The sequence below is a fragment of the Artemia franciscana genome, chromosome 17 (genome assembly GCF_032884065.1).
Source record: "Artemia franciscana chromosome 17, ASM3288406v1, whole genome shotgun sequence".
Lineage (NCBI taxonomy): Eukaryota > Metazoa > Arthropoda > Branchiopoda > Anostraca > Artemiidae > Artemia > Artemia franciscana.
The window spans coordinates 38,619,561-38,643,585 of record NC_088879.1 but is presented as its reverse complement, the minus strand read 5'-3'; the positions used below and the strand labels follow the sequence as shown (position 1 = coordinate 38,643,585).

The window sequence follows — 24,025 nt, the reverse complement described above, 5'->3', positions numbered from 1 at the left end:
GTCTCTGATTTTTCCGCCTATCGTTGGGGAACAGTTCTTAGTAAAGGGAAGTTTTCTTCGGCGTCTAAGATTTGGCCAAAGCTACATTCCCCATCCAAAGCTGGATTTATCAGCGGATTCCGTGAGTAAAAAGAGAGAAATATAACACAGCTTAAGAGAAAACTGAAATTTCGAAACGTCTGGACAACAAAATAGAAGAAAAGAATAAGAATAGAAAAATAAGACAAAAAGAATAAAATACATAGAATAAGATAGAAGAATCACCGATAGAATTTTTTCAGGTTGAGGGTGTCCGTTTTAGGACTCCATTTAATCCATTTAATTTAATCCATTTTCTAAAACAACTAGACAAATTTTATCTTCACGACAGACAATTTTCAATCTCCATTAGCTAAATTCGCATTTCGGTTACTATTACAAAAAGGAAAAACCCCGCCATCTACATTTTTTTCTATGCTGATAATTTACATGCTATCAAAAAATGTATGCTTAGAAAGTAAGTACCAATTTTCAATACGATATAACCGATTTTAGTTTCAAAAATTTCAATAGAAGGAGGAAGGGGAGGGGAATAATCGGCAATTCTGAGACAAAATTCAACTACTTCATGAGTAAGTTAGCTTGCTTAAGATGCCTGCCGCTATTCTCCAAAATGTTTTTGATTCTCTGCACCCTCACAAAAGACTCATTTAAGTAGCGTCAATCCATGAGCCCTTTGAAGATGGCTAAGCTATTTTTGTGTTGTTTTCTTTCACTGTCTTTTCTTTTTCTTTTTTCCCTTTTTTATTATATTTGTTTTCTAATTTTGACTAGATTGAAATACTATTTTGTTTTAGGAATTTTAGAAATACAGAAATAGTAAAAATATGAAGGCGAAAAAATATTTGCCTGCTGCCTCCTTTTAGAAACAATTAGTATGAAAGAGAGAGAGGAAAATCTAAAAGCAAAATATAAATCACAAAACAAAACTAATTAATGTACAATCAGTGAGTAAAACTAATTAATTTCTTTTGACATTCTTTTAACATCTTTTGACAGGTTGTTGAGCACACCATTGCAAAGTTTTTAGACATAAAATATGGCCCTGTAACCCCCCCCCCCCCCCCCAAGGCCTTCTTAACACGTTTCGCACTGGCTGAAATCAGAGCCAACTCAGCAGGAGTAATTGACGGTCTCTTCCGGTCATATTGTTCAAATTTTTTGAATATTCAATTAACAGGTTGGTTAATTATGAACTTTGTCATATGACCCACTTCCACTTTGTCGTCAACTTGGTATTCAACCTAATACTTGTCACATTTAAAAAACACCATCATTTTCTTTTTACAAAGGGGGAATTTTTCCCAAGGAAAATTGTGTGGGGTGAATTGTTGGAGGGTCGAGGCAAATTTTTCGGGGGGAGGGAGAAATTCAAATGGTGGAGATTTTCCATGTTAAAATGAATTTGATCTGCATGTCTTTTCGACTTTTTGCATATGTAATTAACAAAAAATAAGGTAATTTATACAAATTTACGGTCAAAAACAAATTTACTCAGCCCGGAATTACCTCTTTTGCGGAAAAGATTTTTGACAAACACCGATGTTTGTGTTTATCGATTTGGTGTACGATCGTGATTTTCAATTTACGGAATTGATTTCCCTATGAAGAGAAATTGTCCAGGTAGGGGCAAATTTCCCCCAGAGGGAATTTTCAGGAGGAAAGTCGTCCACAGGGGGGAATTTTCGAATATTTTAAAATTCAAAAATACGATCGTTATTATTAAGCGAGGGCGATTTCCATGGGAGAGGGGTTAAGTAGGGGATAATTTTCCTATGAGTCATTTTGTGCAGACGTAGAGTTTTCTGCAAGGAGGTCAGTTTTCGTGTGAAACTTGATAAAACATTCTCGAGCATAATTTAATTCAGAATTCAGTTCTATGTTGAGATTTACTCCGTTTTTGCTTAATCATTAGTCCATGAGCGGAATAAAACAGTGTAATCAAAATGAGAATTTTACATAATGTTTTACTGCGTTTAAGAACAACTGATTAAAGTATGGACGTAGAACGTCCCATTTTGGTACGCAGTTTGAAAGCTGAAACTTTTGTTAACAATGCTTCATCCCGATCTCTCAACTCTAAGCGTTTTCCAAGATTTCCGGTTTCCTTCTCCAACTCCCCCCAATGTCACCAGATCCGGTCAGGATTTAAATTAGAGCTTTGAGACACGAGGTCCTTCTAAATATCAAATTTCATTAAGATCCGATGACCCGTTCGTAAGTTAAAAATATTTTTTTTTCTAATTTTTCCGAATTAACCGTCCTTCCACTCCTCCCCCCCCAGATGGTAGAATCAGGGAAGCTACTATTTCTAATTTATCTGATCCGGTACCTGATACGCCTGCCAAATTTCAGCGATCGCTATACTGATCACGTATCTACTTTCGGATCTTCTTCATGTAAAAATTGGGGTGGTCCGGGATTCAAATCTGAGATCTCTCGCACCCTAAACGAGAATCATACCCCTAGACCATCAAGTCAAAGCTAAGAAGAACAATCATTTGCTTTATTAGCATATAAAATTATTCTCGTTTATCTTGTTTGCTCGCTCCCCCCCCCCAAGATGGTCGAATCGAGGATGAGACTATTTCAAATTTGATCTGGTCTGGTCCCTGATACGCCTGCCAACTTTCATTGTCCTAGCTTATCTAGAAGCGCCCGAACCAGCAAAACCAGAACCGACAGACAGACACGCCGACAGACAGACAGACGGACATAAATTACCATCGCTATATGTCACTTGGTAAATACCAAGTGCCATAAAAAGCACTCAAAATCCGAAACGGGACTCTTTTGTCTTCCAACATGTTATTCTTCTAACACTTTAGGACCCAACTACTTTCCTCTCTTTTTTCTCTCTCACCAATTTTTTTTCATGTCCCTTTTCATTCCAAATTTTTTATTTCTGAATAGTTAGCTTATGATAATTGTTAGAAGTTTAGACAACGATTTAATGGATTTTTGCGTTGGCCTAGCGCTGATTTTTTTTTTTTTTTACCAAGCTCTAGAACTTTTTGGGACAAAAATGTCGAAATGAGCAAAAATGGAACATAAAAAGTATTCCACTAGAACACTAGGGCCTTGACTCAAACTCAAGCTCAAAGTCTCTAGTTCTAACTGTTTGCTTATAACCTTTTCAGCAGTCCAGCCACATGATTCATCAAGTTCTTATTTTTGTACAAGTTTGTCCTTTGAGAGAAAGCAGAAAAAAGTAAACACGCCACCGAAATGGGAAAAATTCCCTAGGTACCAAGAAAACACAACCTGAAAAAGCGTAAGCACTATTTTTCACAAGAAAAGAGCAAGAATGAAAAATTAGCTAGGGTTGAATTTGAAATAAAATGAATAAAGTATCTTTTTTTCCAAAAGCGCTCTTTCTAGACCCAAAAATGTTCAAGCATAACCCAAGGAAAAGAGTTGTATTCAAAAAACTTTAAAAGTGTCTGATCAATTGTCTTACCTTAACTTATTAAATAAAAAAAAATTCATCCGAAAGTAAGGAACATCATTAAAACTTTAAAAAACATAAATAATATAATATGTGAGGATAGCTGCCCCCTCCTCAATCCCTTGCTCTTCATTCTGAAGCTTTTTAGTAATTTTTAGTTCATGTGAAGTTTTTATAAGGTTCTTATTCCAGTTAATTGGGTATCATCTTTCAGAACTGTTTGATATAAGTGTTGATTATTTTTTACTTATAGTTTTCTCCCTCTATTTTATTTCTTTTTTACTGTTAATTTTATTTTCGCCAAAATTTTGACATTATTCTAGATTAAAATTTTATCTTATCCCTTCTTTACTGTTAATTTTATTTTCACCAAATTTTGACAATTTCTTGCTAATATTACCTTTCCAGATTCTTTCATTTTATTCCTCACATCTAAGTTTTCCAATGCTTCAATGCTTGTTTCATTTCTAGTTATTAATCTCGTGTGCCGCAGAGTCAGAGCACCAAGAGCTAAGAAAAGTGCCACTGTTATCAACGCTTCAAATATGATTGCTGACTGCCACCAATTTCGTTGTCGTGGTGCTTGATTCTCAATAGCATGCGACTCTACTAACTATAAATATAGTTTATTAAAGATGCCGCAGAGTCAGAGCACCAAGAGCTAAGAAAAGTGCCACTGTTATCAACGCTTCAAATATGATTGCTGACTGCCACCAATTTCGTTGTCGTGGTGCTTGATTCTCAATAGCATGCGACTCTACTAACTATAAATATAGTTTATTAAAGATGAAAAAGCAAGAACGGCAATGAAAGCTTCAAATATCATTACTGACGAAGAAAAGCAATTTTTAGGTCAAACCCTTCATTTTTACGGCCTCTTGTTTGGGCCAACATTTTGAAATAGTATGGGCCAATGACAGGAAAATACTGATCGATAGTTTTACGGTACTTTTGAAGTTGTAAGCGTCTCAAATTATTGTGACTCAGAATCTGTCACTATCAAAACTTGAAGTAAAAAAGTTGACTGGCCACACTGACTAAATCCAAGGAAAAAGAAAGGTATTTTGGAAATATACCAAATATATATATATTCAAGCAAGAAGTTGGCCTTCGTCATTAACAATTTTATGCTTGCGTTATCTTTCAACACTAACTCCTCTGGTGATCTTACTCTCGTATATCCACCTCTATAACACTTGAATTTTCTCAGTACTCCTAAGAAATTTAACTCCTTAGTGTCATGACTAAGCATGAATACATATCCACTAGTGTTGTCATTTGCACTATTTTCAAAATTCAAAAGCTTTCTCTTTGCGAGACTTGTACGTAAAACTTCAGCCTGGAGAGGGCCATGCGAATAGGAGTGAGACAAAATTTCATCACTTGGGGACGGAAGGGGATTATAGGCTTGAACTTGTCCTTCGTGTGCGCATGTATAACCATTAAGGAGTCAATCACTTTTCATTGACAAATCTACTAAGAAGAGAGCAAGTACGTATTATCAAAGTTCTGAATTTGCTTATGAAATAAGATAAGATAATATTTATTTGCAAAAGGCTATCACAAGCTCTAAAGAGCCGAATTCGCTTTATATGTCACTAAAAGCTAAAAAAAAAAATCAAAATAGTACATTAAGTCAAACACTTAAAATTAAAAGGGATTAAAAAAGCAAAATCATCAAAGATAAAGGGCAAATCAGTAGACTTAACAATTAAATTACAAAAACATTGCAGTAAATAAAAAAAGAATAAAAACGGCAATAGAGGAAAAGGGGAATTTGGCAATTAATCACGAATTATTATTAAGGTGCTCCAGAATAAAGGGTATAAAACTATATACCCGAAATAAACTAGACCTCTTGTTTATGTTTGCTTCATGTTTATGTTTACTTTACCTAATAGACTCAATGTCTACTAGCCATGTTTTAAACTAGGGTTTCAAAGCAAGCGTTTTTCACTGTTTGGGCATTTTGCCCTAATCCTACTCGGTTTTGCGCACACTTCAGTGACTGCTGAGCTAACTCAGCTGTAATATTAACCAAAATCAACACAAGAGATTTCCTCTAATTCCCCACCAAGAATGGGCTTCTCAGTGCCAAATAGATTGTCGTAAAGAAAAGGACCCCCCCCCCTTTCGGTACCAATTCTACACATGAAGCGGAAAAGTGGTGGACGGGGATTTGAAAAAAGATTGGTTAGATGAAGAGACTGAGAAATAAAACCTCTAGCACACAATTTTCTTTTGCTCATTTAGTTAATTTTAAAACTGTTATTACCTTTGAATTCGTTGCTTGAATCTACGGCCTACATCATGAAAAACCCCTTAGTTGTTTGTGATAATGGAATAGCTTGGTAATAGCTCTATAGTGTATCAACAAAAGGCAAATGTCCACTATTTGGTTATTGCCATATTTCCCAAGATTAAAGTATTTATGCCAGAGAATGTACTACTTTAAGACAAAAGGTGTTAAAGAAAAGGAGTTTGAAACATTTTTCAATATAAATCCGATTGATGGGTGTTCTTTAAGCTTTGTTTTGTAAATTAAGTAGACCGAATTGAAAACCAATTTAGACAAATATGAAAAATTCCCATAAAGCTGTCAATTTTAATTTATAGCACTATAATTCTGTTTGAAAATGTCCATTCTACTCCAGATACTAAAGTTTGAAATTTTTCTATTTACTGCAAATTTTAACAATAAATATGTTCAATGGCGAATCATTTAAGCAGTCAAAAAGGGCCATCTTCATCACTTTCCTTTGAATTCAAATGTTGCACACACACATTTTTTCCTTCACCCCAATATTAAAAACTACTAAGGGTTAGATTTTTACTTCTCTAATAAATCTGATTTCCGTAAAACACCATCTGTGCACAGTACATTTGATATTTAAATACAACGCTTTACGTCCCTATGTTTCAATTACTTTTTCCCAGCCAGGATATAAGTATTAAATTACGTCTCATGGTTAATGGAAGTATTAAAAGAACTCGATTAGAGTTCTTTCAGCTTTCAGGTTGGCTAATTGTAAAGTTTCTTCGACAACTTTACAATCAGTAAAACCTTTCAAAAATTGTTTCAGAGTTGGAAAAGTTTAAAAGTTCTTGTCTTCATTTACTTGCTAATGCCTGATTATATTTATAATGTTTGTATAACTGAGTAAACCATTTTCATTTTTTAGTTATACTGTATGAAAGAAAGCTTAAATATTCAAAATCTAAAATTTAAAATGTTTCCTGTCTATTGCAAATTGTTAATCATAAAATCATTTTATCAAAATAATGAAGAGGGAGTGAATACAGGACTTCAAAAGAAAGTATTAACAATTTTATGAACTAATTGAGGGATTGGACACTCTTAGCTGATATTAAATTACAATGTATTTTAATTTCGGAATCACTAGTAAAGTTATCTGGTTTAACTTTCAGAAGTTTAATAGTGAAATTGAATAAGAAAAATTACAAACTAAAATTACAGTATAGGTTGGAAGGGGGGGGGGGGAGATTATGCAATACAAAGAGTGGAATAACTAGGGTTTCGCGCTCCCAGCTCTTCTAAATACAATTAAATAAAAAAATAAGTTTTTTTTACTAAAATAAGGGAGCAACATTAAAACTTAAAACGAACAGAAAATACTTCGTATATGAAAAGGGTTTTTCCTCCTCAACCCCTGCCCTTTACGCTAAAGTTTGACTCTTTCTCTTACCTCTACTTTTTAGAATAGTAAAAAACTTTAGCATAAAGAGCGGGGCGTTGAGGAGGAAAAGCCCTTTTCATATACGGAGTAATTTCTGCTCGTTTTAAGTTTTAATGTCGCTCCTTACTTTTAGTTGAAAAAAGTTGTTTTTTTTATTTAATTTCTGGAAGTTTTTGAATTAATTCATGTTTTGATGATGGCTCTCCACACATAAATAATTAAAACAAAATTTGCATATTATTTTTTTCGGCTAAATGGCTTTCTCATAGTTTTAATTGGAAGATTTTGAGAAAAAAAAGGAGCAAGGGAGTAGGCCTATTTGCCCTCCAGATTTTTGATTGCTTAAAAAGGCAACTAAAACTTTTAATTTCTTACGAACGTTTTCATTAGTAAAAAATATACGTAACTTACGAATTAACTTACGTAACGAACTTCTATATTCGTATGTTTTTATTGCGTATATGAGGGGGTTCATCCCCACGTCCATAACTCACTCTTTACACTAAAGCTTAAATTTTGTCCCAATCCCATAAGAATGAGCCCTGAATCACAAAGGCCGTAGAATAGTTAGAAATACTAAAAATACTTTAGAGTAAAGAGCATGGTATTACGAGGAGGTAAACCCTTCATATTCGTAATAATTTCTGTTCGTTTTAAATTTCAATGATGCTCCTTACTTTAAGTTGAAAAAACTTTTCATATTTATTTTTTCATTGTCTTTTTTTAAATAATACTAGAAAATCCTGCCCCCCTTCATTGAGATTCTCTTCCGCCGTGCCAAATTCCTCCATGGGAAAATTCTCCCACGTATCTTCATAACCTTATATTTTTATTATGTATACGAGGGGTTTTGTACCCTCGTTAATGCCACGCTCAAATCGTAAGTTTTGTCCCAATTCTTTAAGAATGACCCCTGAATCAGAAAGGCCGTAGAATAAATAGTTGAAATTACTAAAAATACTTTAGAATAAAGAGCAAGGTATTTATCTCCTCCTAAATACCTCGCTCTTTATGCTAAAGTATTTTTAGAACCCCTCATATGCGTAATAATCTCTGCTCGTTTTAAGTTTCAATGCTACTTCTTCCTTTCATTTGAAAAAACGGTTTTCATGTTTATTTTTCATTGTTTCTTATAGTAATGAAATAAAAAAAACTGATTTTCTTAGCTGAACGTAAGGAGCGACATTAAAACTTAAAACGAACAGAAATTACTCCGTATATGAAATGAGTTGTCCCCTCCGCAATTCCTCGTTCTTTACGCTAAAGCTTTTAATTGTTTTAAAACGTAGAATTGTGGCAAAGAGTCAAACTTTAGCGTAAAGAGCGAGGGATTGCGGAGGGGACAACTCATTTCATATACGGAGTAATTTCTGTTCGTTTTAAGTTTTAATGTCGCTCCTTACTTTCAGCTAAAAAAATTAATGTTTTTTTATTTAATTTCTGAACGTTTTTGAATTAATGCATGTTTGGTTTTGGCTCGCCGCACATAAATTATTAAAATGAAATTTGTATATTAATTCTTTTTTTGGCTAAATGGCTTTCTCTTAGTTTTGATCAGATGATTTTGAGAAATAAGGGGTGGAGAAGGAGGCCTAGTTGCCCTCCAATTTTTTGGTTACTTAAAAAGGCAACTAGAACTTTTAATTTTTAACGAACGTTTTTATTAGTAAAAAATATACGTAACTTAAGAATTAATTTACGTAACAAACTTTCATAGCCTCATATTTTTATTATGTATACGAGGGGGTTTGTATCCTCGTTAATACCTCGCTCTTTACATTAAATCGTAAGTTTTGTCCTAATTCTTTAAGAACGACCCCTGAATCAGAAAGGCCGTAGAATAAATAGTTTAAATTACTAAAAATACTTTAGCATAAAGAGCAAGGTATTTATCTCCTCCTAAATACCTCGCTCTTTATTCTAAAGTATTTTAGAACCCCTCATATGCGTAATAATCTGTGTTCGCTTTAAGTTTCAATGCTACTTCTTCCTTTCATTTGAAAAAACGTTTTCATGTTTATTTTTCATTGTTTTCTTATAGTAATGCTTGAGAATCCTGCGCCCTTGTCATTGAATTTTTTCCCCCATGACAGAGTCCTCCAAGGAAAGATCCTCTAACATAGCCCCCTCTCCTCAGCCCCACCCCCAAACAAAATAAAATCCCCCTGAAAACGTCTGTACACTTCCCAATAACCATTACTATATGTAAACACTGGTCAAAGTTTGTAACTTGCAGCCCCTCCCCCAGGGATTGTGGGAGAGTAAGTCATCCCCAAAGACATAGTTATTATGGTTTTCTACTATGTTGAACAAAATGGCTATCGCAAAATTTTGATCCGTTGACTTTGGGAAAAACATGAGCGTAGGAGGGGGCCTAGATGCCCTCCAATTTTTTTGGTCACTTAAAAAGGGCACTAGAACTTTTCATTTCCGTTAGAATGAGCCCTCTTGCGACATTCTAGGGCCACTTGGTCGATACGATGACACCTGGAAAAAAAACAAAAAAAAAACAACAAACAAATAAACACGCACCCGTGATTTGTCTTCTGGCAAAAAATACAAAATTCCACATTTTAAAAGAAAAAAGTCTCGTTTTTCTTGAGGTGAGAGAGAGTAATCTCTTTCCCTGACCTCTCTCACTTTCCCTCTCGATAGGAGCTTGAAACTTCTACAGTAGGGTTCTCTGATACGTTGAATCTGATGGTGTCATTTTCGTTAAAATCCTACGACTTTTAGGGGGTGTTTTCCCCTATTTTCCTAAATAAGGCAAATTTTCTCAGGCTCGTAACTTTTGATGGGTAAGACTAATTTTGATGAAACTTATATATTTAAAATCAGCATTAAAATGCGATTTTTTGGATGTAGCTATTGATATCAAAATTCAATTTTTTAGAGTTTTGGTTACTATTGAGCCGGGTCGCTCCTTACTACAGTTCGTTACCACGAACTGTTTGATGCTAGAGAATCCTGCGCCCTTTTCATTGAATTTTTCTTCCCCCATGACAGATTCCTCCAAAGAAAGATCCTCCAACATAGCCCCCTCTCCTCAGCCCCACCCCGAACAAAATAAAATCCCCCTGAAAACGTCTGTACACTTCCCAATAACCATTACTATATGTAAACACTGGTCAAAGTTTGTAACTTGCAGCCCCTCCCCCAGGGATTGTGGGGGAGTAAGTCATCCCCAAAGACATAGTTATTATGGTTTTCGACTATGCTGAACAAAATGGCTATCTCAAAATTTTGATCCATTGACTTTGGGAAAAAATGAGCGTGGGAGGGGGCCTAGATGCCCTCCCATTTTTTTGGTCACTTAAAAAGCGCACTAGAACTTTTCATTTCCGTTAGAATAAGCCCTCTTGCAACACTCTAGTACCACTTGGTCGATACGATGACCCCTGGGGAAAAGAAAAAAAATAAAAAATAAACACGCACCCGTGATTAGTCATCTGGCAAAAAATACGAAATCCCACATTTTTGTAGATTGGACTTTGAAATTTTTTCTATAGGTTTCTCTGATACCTTGAATGCGATGGTGTGATTTTCGTTACGATCCTATGACCTTTAGGGGGTGTTACCCCCTTTTTTCCAAAATAAGGCAAATTTTCTCAGGCTCGTAACTTTTGATGACAAAGACTAAATTTGATAAGACTTATATATTTAATATCAGTATAAAAATCCGATTCTTTTGATATATCTTTTAGCATCGAAATTCCGTTTTTTAGAGTTTCGTTTACTATTGAGCCGGGTCGCTCCTTACTACAGTTTGTTACCACGAACTGTATGATAAAAGATAAAAGAAAAAAGTCTCGTTTTTCTTGAGGTGAGAGAGAGTAATCTCTCTCCCTGACCTCTCTCACTTTCCCTCTCGATAGGAGCTTGAAACTTCTACAGTAGGGTTCTCTAATACGCTGAATCTGATGGTGTCAATTTCGTCAAGATCCTACGACTTTTAGGGGGTGTTTCCCCCTATTTTCCTAAATAAGCCAAATTTTCTCAGGCTCGTAAGTTTTGATGAGTAAGACTAAACTTGATGAAACTTATATATTTAAAATTAGCATTAAAATGCAATTCTTTTGATGTAGCTATTGATATCAAAATTCATTTTTTTAGAGTTTTGGTTACTATTGAGCCGGGTCGCTCCTTACTACAGTTCGTTACAACGAACTGTTTGACACAGGTCAAAGTTTGTAACTTGCAGCCCCTCCCGCAAGGACTGTGGGGGAGTAAGTCTTCCCAAAAGACATAGTTATTAGATTTTCAACTATGGTGAATAAAATGGCTATCTCAGAGTTTTCATCTGGTGACTTTGGGGAAAAAATGAGCGTGGAAGGGGGCCTAGGTGCCCTCCAATTTTTTGGTCATTTAAAAAGGGCACTAGAACTTTTAATTTCCACTAGAGTGAGCCCTCTTGCGACATTCTAGGACCACTGAGTCGATACGATCACCCCTGGAAAAAACAACAACAAAACAACAGCAAAAAACAAATAAACACGCATCCGTGATATGTCTTCTGGCAAAAAAAAAAATCAAAATTCCACATTTTCGTACATAGGAGCTTGAACTTGTACAAAAGGGTTCTCTAATACGCTGTTTCTGATGGTGTGATTTTCGTTAAGATTGTATGATAATATTACAGCCCAGACTGCAGTGATCTTAGCCTGATTTTATGGCAATTCTATTCAATATCCATTTCAATTTATAAAAAGAGGCTACTAAAAAATATCAGCCAGCAGATTAACTGTATTGACAACCCCCTTCCCCTTAAAGAACAAACTTAGTCGCAAGTTTTCTAAATAAGGAAAGGGGAGCAATGGGTTGAATACCCATAATGTTACTACTAATCAGAGATGCCAAACATTTTTGGGACCGTAGTGTCGATATGAGCAAATACTTTAAGTCTCTCTCCAGAAAACTGGCCACTAAACTCGAATTCAAAATCAAGAATTCTAGTTTTAGCTGTGTGCTTACATTTTCCCCATCAGCTTAGTCGCGTATTTCATTACATTAAAATTGTTTGACATAATTGCCATTTTAACGAAAGCAACGAAAGTGAGCCTGCCATTGAAACAGTAATAAAACGCTAACTAATAGTAAAATACAAGCCAGTAAAGCACAAATGCAGTCTCCCTCAGGGGAATTTAAATATTTAAAATTAAGGGTGGCATGCTTTGAAAATATCCCTCTTTTAAAGAAGTAATCTTTTTAGACCATAATCTGTCTTGGTGTTACCAAAAGATAAAACACTGTCAGTAAAAGCAATAAGTTTCCCTTTGGCAACCGTGCTTTAATATTTCAAGATTACTTATCTAGATATTAATATTATTTAGATACTATCTTACTTATCAAGATATTAGGGTTGTCAGACAAGTAACCCTGGAAAATGCAAGATAATTGAAGTAATTTATGAACAAAAATCCAATCTTTTCAAAAGTATAAAACAAATTGTGAACTTATAGGGACAGTAATTGTGAAATATGGCACAACTTCCAGGGGTGTCTAAATAAGCTATGTTTATAGGGAAGTAGACGTGATTGGTGTTGTTAGTCGCCTAGTTGCCTACAGCCCTTTAGTTGACAAGTGGCTGGCTAGATGTTTGTTGTTATCTTTTGCAGATTACATCCAGGGAAGCTACTTTTCAGCGGGTAAGGGATGCTCGAAGGCACTCTTGGTTTGGTGCAATAGTGTGCCAAGTCCTAGGCGCTCTTGACTCCGAAATCTCTTAGGGCCCTCATTCCTCCCTCGTCTAGGAACCGTATTTCCATTCCAGTTTAGGGGATTCCTCTAAAATGAGGAGTTTGGAGATCTTACAGGGGCAAATCCTTTCATTTGGGGACTCCACTGGTTTCTAGACAAAATACTCAGTCTGGCGGGAGAACACGATCCAAGAGACAATTCTCTGTGTGAAGGGAAAAGAGAATCAACAGGTGATTCTCCAAGTGAAGGGAGATCAAGAAACGAGTCTGTGAGGAAGGAGAAGCCTGGAGCCTAAATGCAAATATAACACAAAATCCCTGTGATTTACCACCTCAAAGTTTTATCTTCGTTGATTCATTCGGGGAGTCTGAAGTATGGCATTCTAACAGCTAAACTAATGATTCTTCGGTCTGAAATGACTGAAATACATTCTACAACATATTTTGGCACAAGGAATAGGTGTGGTCAGGACTGGCCCATTTTTCTTTTGCAGGCCTTCCTCCAGAACCGTCCTAAATTTTACACAAGTCTATTTTGCCTCCAGAGGGAGAAGACTTTGTGATGGGCCAATGGGCCTGTACAAAATTGGAAGGGAAATGATTCTTGTATTTATTTGTTAAGCCCTTAGATGGTGTAAAAGCGATTCAAGTCCCAGCTACATTTAGTCCTCTTTTGTTTCGTCTTAAAAAGTAACTATTTCTGGATTTATTATCCTTAGAGCATAGCCACTTAATTTACTTAGGCTAAAAAGCAAAAGGCAAAGTATTGCTCAAGAAATGTGAACAAAATTAACTCTTTCTACTAAGTCCTTCTAGCTCGACTTCATCTTATAGGACTTTTTTTTTCATTTCTTTTGCTTTTCTACAGTGGCATAATTTCGTCAAAATCCAAACTTGAAGGGGATGGAGGAGCAAAGATGGAACCCTTTGTCCAAAATAAAGTGAAAATAGCAGTAAAAACTAAAAAGAAGCCATTTGGTACCACAGAGGCACTATTTAGTACTCTAAAAAAGCTATAAATTTACTTTTAAAAAAAAGAAAAAAAAGAGATGTGTTTCTGTAGATCCTTAAATTTATAGGTTTATATTAGTTTAGACTCAATTTTGGAAGAGACTAAATTTCAGAAGGGGTAGGGGAATGAGGTTTGGGGGAGGGGAAAAACAAGGTTTGGGAGGGGCAGTTGCACCTTCCAGCTCCATAAAAAATTACGACCCTACTTTTCTATGGTTTCGAACCTTAGAGTTGTTTAATAAGCTTTGAAAAAAAAAACAAAAAAAAACAAGAGAATTGTTCTCTCTGGATTTCGAAAAAAACTGATTTTTGGAAACCGGAGGGATGTCGGGGCTTGTTCCGCTCCCTTCATGCGTTGGCCCGTTATTGCAGTACCTCCGGGATCGGCGAACCCCTTTCGAGGGGAAACTAAAGACCATGAACCCTAGCCAATAGTGGGTACAATACGTTATTCAAAGTAAAGAGAGACCCTGCTGTTAGGTTCTTAGTCCTTGAATACATTAAAAATCATTTTATTTTTCATATGAAAAAAAGAAGAAACACTGTAAAAAATTTACAAAAATTAATGGTAAAAAGCCAATGGGTGGACGCCATAATTAATTTAAAGTGCCCAAGCTGGATCCAAGTCCCCATGCATCTTTATCGAAAATAGTTCGTAATTATAAACTGCTGAAATTTAAATTGAGCCAATATTCGATAAAATGGCTGAAGCGATTGTTTTTGGCCTCAGGCGGCTTGGTTCTGCGGTGAGTTGTTGATAGTAGGAATGAGTAAAGCCCCTCCCCCCTCTATGATTGTTAGAGAGAAAATAATTGGCAAAGTCAGTAGAACGGTCACTGGGTTCTCAGAAATTAGAGTTTCAACTTTTCAGTCAAATTGATAAGAGAGTGAGAAACTCCTGATTTTCTTTTCTCAAAAAGGTAAACTTGCATTTAAACGATCTAGAGGCTTGCATATGAAAATGAAATGGGGCATTCCTATTTTCAAAAACAATTCAGAGACTTGATTCACTGCTGTGGAAAAAGTTTCGTAAGGCCTTTCCATTGCACTTCGGATTGGCTGACCCCTGTGATTACATTTGATTACCCCAAATGGGGGTAACTCAACAGCGTAATTTTTGTTAGTGGGGGACTGCGTTCGCGTGGACCCCTGTTCACACATTGAATAGGTTTTTTCCTTTGGGCCCGTACTAGGTTGTAATTTTGTGAATTGAAAGGAAAAAGTATGCAAATTGATAATGTTTAAACCAAGTAATTTAGAACATCTCTTAAATAAACACATTTTGTTTTTCTTAGTCTTGTATTAAAGCAAATGATGGGGTATCAATGACCAGTCGCCATAATTAAATTAAATTGCCTAAACTGATTGAATTCCTGATGCATTTTGTTTTAGAAAATACTCAGTAATTATCAAATACTTGATTGACCAATTGATCGACCATTCAGCTACATTACAATTATTTTTGGGCCTGATTACTGAATATTTATGGTATTTTCTGCGGATGTAGTTTTAGTAGTATGTCATTAAAGTTACTCATGAATTGCTGTTCATTGAATATGTTTTCGCATCATATGATTTTTTGGCCCGTATTTACTTGATTGAACATTGAATTTCTTATTGCTTTCGAACCTTGTTAAAAAAAAAACCCACGAGGATTTACTAGGATTTATTTGTATATACCCAAGTCAACCTTAGCAATTTTCATAGCTCTGGCCTCTCCTCATATCGAGTTAATCTTTCGCCTTTTACTAAAGATTACCGTGGGGAGGGGCACTTGATGAGTCTTAACTAATTTTGAATGCCGAAAGGCAGACTAGTCTACACAATTGTTGTATGTTTTAATATTTCAAGATTACTTATCTAGATATTAATATTATTTAGATACTACTATTATTTATGTGCCTAGTTGGAATGATTTACGCTTCCTTAATGAATCTGTTTTTTTTTTTTTAAAGTTATATTGTCCTAAGCAAAAACAGGATTTAATTATATCCTTTTTCCTTTGTATAATTATTATTATTTTTCCCTTATGTAAATTATATTAGTTATCATTGATCAGCCTTGTCGGGAATGGATCCTTCCCTTCAACGATTTGAAGGCACCGCTCTACCCATTCAGCTATGGCGATGTATTTGTATATTTATCAATGTGAGTACTTTATTATTGAGTTTGAACCTTACGATTCAGCAGTAAAATTTAGTCCAAGATTGTTTTTTGTAGACAGCAATAGCGCTAGAATGCAAAAGTAACTATTATAGACCGTGTTTTGGGCTCAAACAAGCTAAATCCGTCTAATTCCCTCCAGACGGTGTCATCCTCGCTGAAAATCCCCCATCTCCATAAATTGCTTTCGGACGATTAAGCCAGAAATATTCTCCTTGGCGTTATTTCATTTGAATGCGACTTTAATCTCTAATCAGTTTCTCGGTCACTCCTTAAATGCCCCTTCCTTTGAAATTATTTCCTAGAAATCAAAACACGCGGAAAATAGCCCCCCAAATAATTCCCCGGGAACATATTCGCATTTAAAATTTGGAAAAGGGAATGCAAGACATATAATAAGAATTTTGCACAGAAATTCTGTCAAATCCTCCCATTGTATCAGTTCCCCTTGAAAATTATCCCCTCAAAAATTTTCCTCCCCTAGGAAGAGCCTTTCTATAGAAATCTACCCCAGGAACGACCCGCCCCAGAAAATGTTCTTAATACTTCCCAATAACAAATAATATACGTAAATAATGGGTAAATCTCTAAATTTACTGATCAGATTTACTCTGATCACACAATTTTGGGCAGAAATTGGTGTGGGAGGTGGCCAGGTGCACTAGAACTTTTAATTCCCGTTTTAATACACCCTGAATCGATCCTTTAGGCTCATTATTACATTATGATCACCATTTGAAAAAAAAAATTAACAAACATCCGTGATCTGTTTTCTGGCAAAAATATCAAAGTTCCTTATTTTTGTCTATAGGATCTAGAAAATTCTACAGTAGAGTTTTCTGGCGTGCTGAATATGATGGCGTGATTTCTATTAGGACTCCTTGAATTTTAAGGGCGTGTTTCCTCTGTTTCAAAAACCAAATAAATTTTATCAAGCTCGTAACTTTTGATGGTTAGCTGTGAATCTTCTGAGAAGATGTCGCCTTTTTTTTAAAAGTGGGTCACTGTTTTGCCCTTCAAGGGTTCCATTTATGATGCTTCTAATTCCTATCTAAAAGTGCTATTGATCAGCGTTTCCAACGCCTTATAATTGTACCGTTTTGGTACAATATAGAGGTCCTGGTAAAGTGCGGTACATTTGAAAAAGTTTTGGTACAATCAAAATTTTCCGCCACATTTTGATTTTATTCGCTTTGTATATATGCAATAGAATTTCGATATGTGACGTTTCTTGAATGTAATTTAACAGGAAACAAGCAATATCAGTTGCATCAAGCAATGAAAAAATCTGCAAGGAATATAAGATATATGAAACATAGGTCTATTATATGGATTTTCAATTAGAAATAGTAAGAATTAGCATTTAATGGCGTAAATCAATATTGTAAATATGTTTTTTAGTCGTTTTCAGAATTTGATAGTGTTTCCATCTGGAAAGGCTTGTCTTTAAATTTTTTTAATTTTTTTTTAAGAGACTCCTTGAGACTTATAGAATTTCAGCAAAGTACAGCCGAAGATATTTACCGGGCCATAACTATACTACTTTTTCAAGAAATTGGAGCTTCAAAGCAAACCTAATACGATTTGCTGCAGACACTGCGTCGGTTATGATCGTGAAGCAAGGTAGTGTGCAGGCGAAGCTGTTGGAAGACTGGCCAATTTTATTTGTGCTTGGTTGTTCATGTCATTCCATTTACCTATGTGCTAGTGATGCCAGCAAACAATTGCCAATAGAAATGGAAGATTTTCGTCAGGATGTATACGGGTATATATGTCGCAGCCCAAAACGGACCAATGAGATTTTAGAGTTGCAAAAGTTTATGAAACTGAAAGAACCTTCGATTTGACACATATAGCAACTCGATAGTTGTCTGGATTATCCGTTGTTGCTTGATATTTGGAGCAGTGGGATTGCTTGACTTCACTCTTTTGTGTGGAAAGTAATAAAGAAGCCAACAAGCCGGTTATGGTCACTGCCATATCAAAATATCTGCTTTCACCGGTTTTCAAGGCTTACTTGCCTTCCTTGTTCAAATTTTGAAGTATATCGAAGACCTAAACAAGGAATATCTGGCAGAAGAGACCCAGATTCTCTTGTCCATAATCATTTTTCTGAAGTGTGCAAGATAATAGCATTCCAATTTTTGTTGCCTAGTTATACGAAAGAAAGTGATTCCCACTTCATAAACCCATATAGCACCAATTTCTATGTCGATGTCAAGAACATGGAATGTGGGGGTCGAGTGGAAATGATTTTTACCAAAGAAAAAGTATCTATCTGACGCAGTTTTAAAAAAGAGCGTAGGAAATTTTTGATCCTGATATGTGATGAGATGAGAAACCGTTTTTTCAGCTCCAGGTATTCATCGGTAAGAAACTTCGATAGGCTACATAGATAGCATATCCATGATATGCTATGGGAGTAGAATGGCTGTAATCAAAAAAATCTGGCACCGCTTCTGGCTCAGTTTCCGAATTCACTGAGTGACAATGACCTGGAAGATATCGTCCAAGAGTGGGAGAGATTATCCTTTTGCTCTGAGCTTTGTTATTCAATTGCCTCAGATCCAGCCATTTTTTGGACTCGGGTTTACAGGGGAAAAAATGTTAATGGGTCAAAGCGTTTTCCTCTTCTCGGGTGTTTCATTTTAAGCCTACTTGCTCTTCCACACGTTCCCACGGCTGCTGATCGAACCATCTCTGCGGTCAATCTGAATAAAACCAGCATTAGAAATTGTTTCGGTTTCACCACCTTAAACGAGCTTCTCAATGCAAAACGGATTGTCCCAATGACTTGGAAAATACCCTTGAAAATGGTTCTGTATCCAAAGTGGAATCCAAGAAGAAACAGCAGAAAAAATGAACAGCTAGCACAAATGTTCCTTTTTTTGGAAGTTGCAGTTTTATTACCTTTGTACGGTTTAACCTAACTTTATCAAATTCCACCTAACACGTCTATTTATTATCATAAATGTTAATATCCTATGGTTATTGTAAAAGACGTTCTGGTAACAACATTCTAATTACGTCTAAGGTGTTGCTTGAGGGGTTCCTGCAACTAGAACTTTTTTTACCAAAGTTTTTATTAGTAATAAATATGCATAACTTACGAATTAACTTATGTAACCAACTTATATATTTGTATACATTTATTACGTATGTTTTGGAGTTCTTCCCCTCGTCTATACCTCGCTCTTTACATTAAAGCTTGAATTTTGTCCCAATTCTCTAAGAATGACCCGTGAATCTCAAAGGCCGTAGAATAAATAGTTTAAATTACTAAAAACAATTTAGCGTAAAGATCAAGGTATTGAGGAGACGACGAACGCCCTTATATGCGTAATAGGTTCTTTTTGTTTTAAGTTTTAATGCTGCTCCTTACTTCTAGTTGAAATTTTTTGTATTTATCTATATTCTTTTATTTAAATAATGCTAGAAAATCCTGCGACGACTTTATTAAAATTCTCTTCCCTCAGGATAAATTCCTTCATGGAAAGATCCTACAAGTTAAAGCTTTTAACTTGCAGCCCCTCCCCCGGGGACTGTGGGGGATTAAGTCGTCCCCAAAGACATAGTTACTAGGTTTTTCGACTATGCTGAACAAAATGAAAATCTCAAAATTTTTATCTGGTGACTTTGGGAAAAAGGAGCGTGGGAGGGGAGCTAGGTGCCCTCCAATTTTTTTGGTCGCTGAAAAAGGGCGCTAGAACTTTTAGTTTTCGTGATAAATTGATAGGTAAATGTATTTTAAAGCTAAATATACAGCCATGAACAGAGTACAATAACACAGTACAATAAACGAAAGGCAAAATAACATAGAGTTTGATCCGCGATCATCATAAAACACTTATATGAAACACTGGATCAACTTAACACTCGTACTTAATACTTGAAAAAATGGTCGTTGAAAAGAAGATTTAACACTAAACAAAATTACATAAATAAAACATTAAATATACTTTATACTGATATTTTTTATTTTATTTTATATATTTTTTTTTATTTGACAAAATTTCCAGATACCTTGCTACTCTACAAATAAACTGAGGCGACGTACTATTCAAGACACCTGGAAGTACCAACTCATTACTTCCAAATACCCCTTCTCTTATCGTAGAGAGCCTCTGGCACCGGCTTAAGCAATGCACTAAATAATCATGTTTATTTCTGCAAAGAGGGCAAGTATATCCGTCTCCTCTGGAAAAACTTTCTTTAGAATATCTTTTAAATCTCGCACTAATTGGAAGGCAGATAGCCCTGAGCTGCATCCACAAAGTCAAATATCTCGCTGGTAAATTCAGCTCAAAGTAGAACTCCTGCCCATAAACCCCCCTAACATCCTCATGAAACTTTAATGTTTCTGATTTTTATATCTCCTCACTCCATTTTTGAATCATTTGATTCTCTAGTCATTCTCTCAATTTGCTTTTATATCCATAGGTTCTCTACCTTCATTCCAAGCAAAGGAAAACCCTGTTTTGTCTAGAATTTCTTTCAATTTTAGAAAATCCTGCACCCCTGTCATGGACATTCTCTTCCCTCATGATAAATTTCTCCATGGAAAGATCCTCTCATGTTAGAATGAGCCCTCTCGCGACATTCTAGGACTACTGGGTCAACATGATCACCCCTGGAAAACAAAACAAAAAACAAATAAACGCACATCCGTGATCTGTCTTCTGGTAAAAAAATAAAAATCCCGTTCTTTCGTAGATAGGAGCTTGAAACTTCTACAGTAGAGCTCTATGACTTTTAGGGTGTGTTTCCCCCTATTTTCTAAAACAAGGCAAATTTTCTCAGGCTCAATAAGTTTTGATGGGTAAGACTAAACTTGATGAAACTTATATATTTAAAATCATCATATAAATACAATTCTTTTCATGTAGCTATTGGTTTCAAAATTCTGTTTTTATGGCACTTGGTATTAACCAAGTGACCTGCAGCGATCGCAAATTCTATTGGAATGTCGGTCGGCCTGTCTGTCCCGGTTTTGCTTGTTTATTCACTTCCAGATAACCTAGGGTGAGGGATCGGGATTAAACTTGGTTGGAAGACTAAAAACAAGTCCCAGATATGTGATTGACATAACCAGAAAGGATCTACTCTCTTTGGGGGAGTTGGGAGGGAGAGTTAATTCCGAAAAATTAAAAAAATGAGGTATTTTTAACTTACGAAGGAGTGATTGGATCTTAATGAAATTTCAAATTTAGAAAGACTTCGTAAGTCAGATCTCTTATTTTGAATCTCAATCAGATCCAGTGTTATTGGGAGGAGTTGGGGCGGGGGAAACCGGATATCTTGGAAAAGGAATAGAGTGGAGAGATCAAGATGAGACTTGGTGGGAAGAATATGCAAAAGTCCAACATACATGGCTGACATAATATGACCAGATCCACTCTCTTTGGGGGAGCTGGGGTGGGGTGTGATTCGGAAAAATTAGAAAAAAGAGGTATTTGTAACTTACGAACGGGCGATCAGATCTTAATGAAATTTTATATTTAGAAGGATCTTATACTTCCGAGCTCTTATTCTAAATCCCGGCCAGATCTGGTGACACTGGGGGAGCTGGAGAGGAAAACCGGAAATCTTGGAAAACGCGTAGAGTCTAAAGATCGGGATGAAACTTGGTTTATAGAATAAGCAAATGTCGTAGATACGTGATTGACGTAACCGGGCTGGAACCATTCTCTTTGGGGGTGTTAGGGGGTTCAGTGCTTTGTCGAGTTTGGTGCTTCTGGACGTGCCAGGACGATGAAAATTGGTAGGCGTGTCAGGGCCCTGCACAAATTGACTTGATAAAGTCGTTTTCCCCAATTCGACCATCTGGGGGGCTGAAGGGAGAGGAAAAATTAGAAAAATGAGGTATTTTTGACTTATGAGTGGATATCAGATTTTAATGAATTTTGATTTTTCGAAGGACGTCGTGTCTCAGGGCTCTTATTTTAAATCTTGACTGACATTAAGCCTCTGATTTTCCTTTTAAATCATCCATTGACTCATAAAATTTTGATAGAGTTCATGCCATATGAGCTCTTAGCTCTTGTTTAGAGTTTCGGTTACTATTAGGTTGCTTCTTACTATAGTTCGTTGCCACAAACTGTTTGAAAACTAGTACTTTTTCTCTCTAGCTATGTGTAAGCTACTTTACCAACTATACAATTTCACTAGGTCAAGGGATGGTACCAACGGGTCTGTGTGTCATATTCGTTTCGTTTGTAAAATTACAAAGTATGGGAGTCGGTTGTCAGGTGTAATGTATACCTAAAAAAGCGTACAGGGTGCAAGACATTGTTGTTTTTTTTCATGTCCTTTGAACTGTAATCACACAATTTGCAGTGATTAGGACAAACTAGGATCTACAAACTAGGATTAGAAATATTGGAATCCCTGGTATTCACAACAGTCAAGTATTGTTGTGAAACATTGGTGCTTCGAAATGCTAAGGAGTTGTTGAGTTGTTGAACGTTTTCCAGAACAATTGCCTAAGCATAGTCCTAGTTGCTTTAGGATAGTCTAGTTGACCATATATCAAAAAATAAGCTGTCCAAAATTGTGTTCGGCATCGCTTTTTAGGCTATAATGAAAGAAAGGTTAATAAAATGGCTAGGCCACCTCTAACGATTAAAAGATGAGTAGCTGCCTAAGATTTTGCTTTTGGGTCTACCTTCCGGGGTCAAACGAAAATAAGGTAATTCCTGAACGAGTTCTGAAGAAGTCATAAGAATAGTTTAAAGGTAATTTAAATTTCGTGAGAAGGGAAAGAGAGTGAACCTTTGAATAGATTAGGATGGAGAAGGAGCGTGCGCTGCTGTTTTGGCCTGAGGTACCTTGGTACTTCTGGCAGTTGTCAGTGCTATTAGTAACAGTAGTAGCTATTTGCATCTATTAAATGTTGATTACTCATAGGATAGGGACTCTCTGAATATTATTTATAAAATAATTTCAGTTCAAAATGCTAAGTGCTAAAATTAAATTACATTTGTTTATTCCAGTCGTAAAAGAGAAGATAGATGAAATGGATGCCTATTGCGACCTCCTAGTAAAACAGGTGGATTCGCTTCAAAAATGTTTCGACACCTGTAAGGATACCTTCATCACAGAGAAAGATGGTGATGGTAATGCTTACTGATTAAAATTTTGTAAGCCATTTGTTGGGCTATCCCTGTCTATTTCTACAGCATTTATGTCAGGTTGGGCTTTGTCAGGATTCGCAGGAATTGACATACCATGCAGTGTTCGCAGTCGTGATTGAATAAATTCAAGTTGTGTTAATAGTAAATATCTCATATCAAACAAAATTTTTCTGATGTCCAAACAGAACGGTGGCTTCGCGCCACCGCAACACCTAGTTGGTGGGGGCGCTTCGCGCCCCCCAAGCCCCCCGCACGCGTAAGTCGTTACGCGCCATATTAGTTACACGCCATTGTAGTTGTGTCCCTGTGTCCCACCTGTGAATATATGTATATATATATATATATATATATATATATATATATATATATATATATATATATATATATATATATATATATATATTTAACTACGTAAAACTTGCGAATATGCAACATTCTTGGCTGTCTCATTGTCTGGGCATATAAATAGATTGTCAGGTTTACCGACTCTTGAACATGCAACATACAATTGTCCATGGGAAAAACAATCTGTATTCAGATCTATACCTCATTATTCTAATGATTGCCCTTGAGGTTTGTTGATGGTGATTGCTAATCGAACATTCTCTGTGTCCCAGTCGTCATTTATATATCCCCCTGTGCCCCCGGCGTCCCCGTTGTTGTTGTTACCCTGTGTACCGGTCGTCATTTGTGTCCCGGTGTCCGGTCGCTTTCTCTTTGAGTGTCCCGGTCGTCATTTATATTCCCTATGTCCCGGTCGTCATTTGTGTCCCGATGTCCCTGTCTGCAATTTGGTCAGTCGACAAACATGACGTCAGTCGACACACAAATATGAAG

The 24,025-nt window shown here is 36.0% G+C and overlaps 1 non-coding gene and 1 pseudogene across 1 annotated transcript; both read left to right on the top strand.

The window, feature by feature from the left end:
• Nucleotides 1-14,094: 14,094 nt before the first annotated feature.
• Nucleotides 14,095-14,289, top strand: LOC136038312 (U2 spliceosomal RNA). The gene has a single exon (XR_010620188.1). It is a non-coding gene; the product is annotated as a U2 spliceosomal RNA (small nuclear RNA).
• A 1,308-nt stretch (nucleotides 14,290-15,597) lies between these two features.
• Nucleotides 15,598-15,703, top strand: LOC136038324 (U5 spliceosomal RNA; annotated as a pseudogene).
• Nucleotides 15,704-24,025: the final 8,322 nt, after the last annotated feature.